The following is a 7383-nucleotide window of genomic DNA, read 5'->3' as shown; positions in this document are numbered from 1 at the left end:
AGAGCGGATGTGGAGAGGATGTTTCCTATAGTGGGGGAGTCTAGGAGCAGAGGACACAGATAGAGTGGATGTGGAGATGATGTTTCCTGTAGTTGGGGAGTCTAGGACCAGAGGACACAGATAGAGAGGATGTGGAGAGGATGTTTCCTATAGTGGGGGAGTCTAGGACCAGAGGACACAGATAGAGTGGATGTGGAGAGGATGTTTCCTATAGTGGGGGAGTCTAGGACCAGAGGACGCAGATAGAGTGGATGTGGAGATGATGTTTCCTGTAGTGGGGGAGTCTAGGACCAGAGGACACAGATAGAGTGGATGTGGAGAGGATGTTTCCTATAGTGGGGGAGTCTAGGACCAGAGGACACAGATAGAGTGGATGTGGAGATGATGTTTCCTGTAGTTGGGGAGTCTAGGACCAGACGACACAGATAGAGTGGATGTAGAGAGGATGTTTCCTATAGTGGGGGAGTCTAGGACCAGAGGACACAGATAGAGTGGATGTGGAGATGATGTTTCCTGTAGTGGGGGAGTCTAGGACCAGAGGACACAGATAGAGTGGATGTGGAGAGGATCTTTCATATAGTGGGGGAGTCTAGGACCAGAGGGCACAGATAGTGTGGATGTGGAGATGATGTTTCCTGTAGGTGGGGAGTCTAGGACCAGAGGACACAGATAGAGTGGATGTGGACAGGATGTTTCATATAGCGGGGGAGTCTAGGACCAGAGGACACAGATAGAGTGGATGTGGAGATGATGTTTCCTGTGTTTGAGGAGTCTAGGACCAGAGGACACAGATAGAGTGGATGTGTACAGGATGTTTCCTATAGTGGGGGAGTCTAGGACCAGAGGACACAGATAGAGTGGATGTAGAGAGGATGTTTCCTAGTGGGGGAGTCTAGGACCAGAGGACACAGAAAGAGTGGATGTGGAGATGATGTTTCCTGTAGTGGGGGAGTCTAGGACCAGAGGACACAGATAGAGTGGATGTGGAGAGGATGTTTCCTATAGTGGGGGAGTCTAGGACCAGAGGACACAGATAGAGTGGATGTGGAGATGATGTTTCCTGTAGTTGGGGAGTCTAGGACCAGAGGACACAGATAGAGTGGATGTGGAGATGATGTTTCCTGTAGTTGGGGAGTCTAGGACCAGAGGACACAGATAGAGTGGATGTGGAGAGGATGTTTCCTATAGTGGGGGAGTCTAGGACCAGAGGACACAGATAGAGTGGATGTGGAGATGATGTTTCCTGTAGTTGGGGAGTCTAGGACCAGAGGACACAGATAGAGCGGATGTGGAGAGGATGTTTCATATAGTGGGGGAGTCTAGGACCAGAGGACACAGATAGAGTGGATGTGGAGATGATGTTTCCTGTAGTTGGGGAGTCTAGGATCAGAGGACACAGATAGAGTGGATGTGGAGAGGATGTTTCCTATAGTGGGGGAGTCTAGGACCAGAGGACACAGATAGAGTGGATGTGGAGATGATGTTTCCTGTAGTTGGGGAGTCTAGGACCAGACGACACAGATAGAGTGGATGTGGAGAGGATGTTTCCTATAGTGGGGGAGTCTAGGACCAGAGGACACAGATAGAGTGGATGTGGAGATGATGTTTCCTGTAGTTGGGGAGTCTAGGACCAGAGGACACAGATAGAGTGGATGTGGAGATGATGTTTCCTGTAGTTGGGGAGTCTAGGACCAGAGGACACAGGTAGAGTGGATGTGGAGAGGATGTTTCCTATAGTGGGGGAGTCTAGGACCAGAGGAAACAGATAGAGTGGATGTGGAGATGATGTTTCCTGTAGTGGGGGAGTCTAGGACCAGAGGACACAGATAGAGTGGATGTGGAGAGGATGTTTCCTATAGTGGGGGAGTCTAGGACCAGAGGACACAGATAGAGTGGATGTGGAGATGATGTTTCCTGTAGTTGGGGAGTCTAGGACCAGAGGACACAGATAGAGCGGATGTGGAGAGGATGTTTCCTATAGTGGGGGAGTCTAGGACCAGAGGACACAGATAGAGTGGATGTGGAGATGATGTTTCCTGTAGTTGGGGAGTCTAGGACCAGAGGACACAGATAGAGAGGATGTGGAGAGGATGTTTCCTATAGTGGGGGAGTCTAGGACCAGAGGACACAGATAGAGTGGATGTGGAGAGGATGTTTCCTATAGTGGGGGAGTCTAGGACCAGAGGACGCAGATAGAGTGGATGTGGAGATGATGTTTCCTGTAGTGGGGGAGTCTAGGACCAGAGGACACAGATAGAGTGGATGTGGAGAGGATGTTTCCTATAGTGGGGGAGTCTAGGACCAGAGGACACAGATAGAGTGGATGTGGAGATGATGTTTCCTGTAGTTGGGGAGTCTAGGACCAGATGACACAGATAGAGTGGATGTAGAGAGGATGTTTCCTATAGTGGGGGAGTCTAGGACCAGAGGACACAGATAGAGTGGATGTGGAGAGGATGTTTCCTATAGTGGGGGAGTCTAGGACCAGAGGACACAGATAGAGTGGATGTGGAGATGATGTTTCCTGTAGTTGGGGAGTCTAGGACCAGACGACACAGATAGAGTGGATGTAGAGAGGATGTTTCCTATAGTGGGGGAGTCTAGGACCAGAGGACACAGATAGAGTGGATGTAGAGATGATGTTTCCTGTAGTTGGGGAGTCTAGGACCAGAGGAAACAGAGTGGATGTGGAGAGGATGTTTCATATAGTGGGGGAGTCTAGGACCAGAGGACACAGATAGAGTGGATGTGGAGATGATGTTTCCTGTAGTTGGGGAGTCTAGGACCAGAGGACACAGATAGAGTGGATGTGGAGAGGATGTTTCCTATAGTGGGGGAGTCTAGGACCAGAGGACGCAGATAGAGTGGATGTGGAGATGATGTTTCCTGTAGTTGGGGAGTCTAGGACCAGAGGACACAGATAGAGCGGATGTGGAGAGGATGTTTCCTATAGTGGGGGAGTCTAGGACCAGAGGACACAGATAGAGTGGATGTGGAGATGATGTTTCCTGTAGTTGGGGAGTCTAGGACCAGAGGACACAGATAGAGTGGATGTGGAGAGGATGTTTCCTATAGTGGGGGAGTCTAGGACCAGAGGACGCAGATAGAGTGGATGTGGAGATGATGTTTCCTGTAGTGGGGGAGTCTAGGACCAGAGGACACAGATAGAGTGGATGTGGAGAGGTTGTTTCCTATAGTGGGGGAGTCTAGGACCAGAGGACACAGATAGAGTGGATGTGGAGATGATGTTTCCTGTAGTTGGGGAGTCTAGGACCAGACGACACAGATAGAGTGGATGTGGAGAGGATGTTTCCTATAGAGGGGGAGTCTAGGACCAGAGGACACAGATAGAGTGGATGTGGAGATGATGTTTCCTGTAGTGGGGGAGTCTAGGACCAGAGGACACAGATAGAGTGGATGTGGAGAGGATGTTTCATATAGTGGGGGAGTCTAGGACCAGAGGACACAGAAAGAGTGGATGTGGAGATGATGTTTCCTGTAGGTGGGGAGTCTAGGACCAGAGGACACAGATAGAGTGGATGTGGAGAGGATGTTTCATATAGTGGGGGAGTCTAGGACCAGAGGACACAGATAGAGTGGATGTGGAGATGATGTTTCCTGTGTTTGAGGAGTCTAGGACCAGAGGACACAGATAGAGTGGATGTGGAGAGGATGTTTCCTGTAGTTGGGGAGTCTAGGACCAGAGGACACAGATAGAGTGGATGTGGAGAGGATGTTTCCTACAGTGGGGGAGTCTAGGACCAGAGGACACAGATAGAGTGGATGTGGAGATGATGTTTCCTGTAGGTGTGGAGTCTAGGACCAGAGGACACAGATAGAGTGGATGTGGACAGGATGTTTCATATAGTGGGGGAGTCTAGGACCAGAGGACACAGATAGAGTGGATGTGGAGATAATGTTTCCTGTGTTTGAGGAGTCTAGGACCAGAGGACACAGATAGAGTGGATGTGGAGATGATGTTTCCTGTAGGTGGGGAGTCTAGGACCAGAGGACACAGATAGAGTGGATGTGGACAGGATGTTTCATATAGTGGGGGAGTCTAGGACCAGAGGACACAGATAGAGTGGATGTGGAGATAATGTTTCCTGTGTTTGAGGAGTCTAGGACCAGAGGACACAGATAGAGTGGATGTGTACAGGATGTTTCCTATAGTGGGGGAGTCTAGGACCAGAGGACACAGATAGAGTGGATGTGGAGATGATGTTTCCTGTAGTTGGGGAGTCTAGGACCGGAGGACACAGATAGAGTGGATGTGGAGAGGATGTTTCCTATAGTGGGGGAGTCTAGGACCAGAGGACACAGATAGAGTGGATGTGGAGATGATGTTTCCTGTAGTTGGGAGTCTAGGACCTGAGGACACAGATAGAGTGGATGTGGAGAGGATGTTTCCTATAGTGGGGGAGTCTAGGACCAGAGGACACAGATAGAGTGGATGTGGAGATGATGTTTCCTGTAGTTGGGGAGTCTAGGACCAGAGGAAACAGATAGAGTGGATGTGGAGAGGATGTTTCATATAGTGGGGAGTCTAGGACCAGAGGACACAGATAGAGTGGATGTGTACAGGATGTTTCCTATAGTGGGGGAGTCTAGGACCAGAGGACACAGATAGAGTGGATGTAGAGAGGATGTTTCCTAGTGGGGGAGTCTAGGACCAGAGGACACAGAAAGAGTGGATGTGGAGATGATGTTTCCTGTAGTGGGGGAGTCTAGGACCAGAGGACACAGATAGAGTGGATGTGGAGAGGATGTTTCCTATAGTGGGGGAGTCTAGGACCAGAGGACACAGATAGAGTGGATGTGGAGATGATGTTTCCTGTAGTTGGGGAGTCTAGGACCAGAGGACACAGATAGAGTGGATGTGGAGATGATGTTTCCTGTAGTTGGGGAGTCTAGGACCAGAGGACACAGATAGAGTGGATGTGGAGAGGATGTTTCCTATAGTGGGGGAGTCTAGGACCAGAGGACACAGATAGAGTGGATGTGGAGATGATGTTTCCTGTAGTTGGGGAGTCTAGGACCAGAGGACACAGATAGAGCGGATGTGGAGAGGATGTTTCATATAGTGGGGGAGTCTAGGACCAGAGGACACAGATAGAGTGGATGTGGAGATGATGTTTCCTGTAGTTGGGGAGTCTAGGATCAGAGGACACAGATAGAGTGGATGTGGAGAGGATGTTTCCTATAGTGGGGGAGTCTAGGACCAGAGGACACAGATAGAGTGGATGTGGAGATGATGTTTCCTGTAGTTGGGGAGTCTAGGACCAGACGACACAGATAGAGTGGATGTGGAGAGGATGTTTCCTATAGTGGGGGAGTCTAGGACCAGAGGACACAGATAGAGTGGATGTGGAGATGATGTTTCCTGTAGTTGGGGAGTCTAGGACCAGAGGACACAGATAGAGTGGATGTGGAGATGATGTTTCCTGTAGTTGGGGAGTCTAGGACCAGAGGACACAGGTAGAGTGGATGTGGAGAGGATGTTTCCTATAGTGGGGGAGTCTAGGACCAGAGGAAACAGATAGAGTGGATGTGGAGATGATGTTTCCTGTAGTGGGGGAGTCTAGGACCAGAGGACACAGATAGAGTGGATGTGGAGAGGATGTTTCCTATAGTGGGGGAGTCTAGGACCAGAGGACACAGATAGAGTGGATGTGGAGATGATGTTTCCTGTAGTTGGGGAGTCTAGGACCAGAGGACACAGATAGAGCGGATGTGGAGAGGATGTTTCCTATAGTGGGGGAGTCTAGGACCAGAGGACACAGATAGAGTGGATGTGGAGATGATGTTTCCTGTAGTTGGGGAGTCTAGGACCAGAGGACACAGATAGAGAGGATGTGGAGAGGATGTTTCCTATAGTGGGGGAGTCTAGGACCAGAGGACACAGATAGAGTGGATGTGGAGAGGATGTTTCCTATAGTGGGGGAGTCTAGGACCAGAGGACGCAGATAGAGTGGATGTGGAGATGATGTTTCCTGTAGTGGGGGAGTCTAGGACCAGAGGACACAGATAGAGTGGATGTGGAGAGGATGTTTCCTATAGTGGGGGAGTCTAGGACCAGAGGACACAGATAGAGTGGATGTGGAGATGATGTTTCCTGTAGTTGGGGAGTCTAGGACCAGATGACACAGATAGAGTGGATGTAGAGAGGATGTTTCCTATAGTGGGGGAGTCTAGGACCAGAGGACACAGATAGAGTGGATGTGGAGAGGATGTTTCCTATAGTGGGGGAGTCTAGGACCAGAGGACACAGATAGAGTGGATGTGGAGATGATGTTTCCTGTAGTTGGGGAGTCTAGGACCAGACGACACAGATAGAGTGGATGTAGAGAGGATGTTTCCTATAGTGGGGGAGTCTAGGACCAGAGGACACAGATAGAGTGGATGTAGAGATGATGTTTCCTGTAGTTGGGGAGTCTAGGACCAGAGGAAACAGAGTGGATGTGGAGAGGATGTTTCATATAGTGGGGGAGTCTAGGACCAGAGGACACAGATAGAGTGGATGTGGAGATGATGTTTCCTGTAGTTGGGGAGTCTAGGACCAGAGGACACAGATAGAGTGGATGTGGAGAGGATGTTTCCTATAGTGGGGGAGTCTAGGACCAGAGGACGCAGATAGAGTGGATGTGGAGATGATGTTTCCTGTAGTTGGGGAGTCTAGGACCAGAGGACACAGATAGAGCGGATGTGGAGAGGATGTTTCCTATAGTGGGGGAGTCTAGGACCAGAGGACACAGATAGAGTGGATGTGGAGATGATGTTTCCTGTAGTTGGGGAGTCTAGGACCAGAGGACACAGATAGAGTGGATGTGGAGAGGATGTTTCCTATAGTGGGGGAGTCTAGGACCAGAGGACGCAGATAGAGTGGATGTGGAGATGATGTTTCCTGTAGTGGGGGAGTCTAGGACCAGAGGACACAGATAGAGTGGATGTGGAGAGGTTGTTTCCTATAGTGGGGGAGTCTAGGACCAGAGGACACAGATAGAGTGGATGTGGAGATGATGTTTCCTGTAGTTGGGGAGTCTAGGACCAGACGACACAGATAGAGTGGATGTGGAGAGGATGTTTCCTATAGAGGGGGAGTCTAGGACCAGAGGACACAGATAGAGTGGATGTGGAGATGATGTTTCCTGTAGTGGGGGAGTCTAGGACCAGAGGACACAGATAGAGTGGATGTGGAGAGGATGTTTCATATAGTGGGGGAGTCTAGGACCAGAGGACACAGAAAGAGTGGATGTGGAGATGATGTTTCCTGTAGGTGGGGAGTCTAGGACCAGAGGACACAGATAGAGTGGATGTGGAGAGGATGTTTCATATAGTGGGGGAGTCTAGGACCAGAGGACACAGATAGAGTGGATGTGGAGA

This window comes from Hypanus sabinus, unplaced genomic scaffold (genome assembly GCF_030144855.1).
Source record: "Hypanus sabinus isolate sHypSab1 unplaced genomic scaffold, sHypSab1.hap1 scaffold_1035, whole genome shotgun sequence".
Taxonomy (NCBI): domain Eukaryota; kingdom Metazoa; phylum Chordata; class Chondrichthyes; order Myliobatiformes; family Dasyatidae; genus Hypanus; species Hypanus sabinus.
This window is presented reverse-complemented; position numbering follows the sequence as displayed.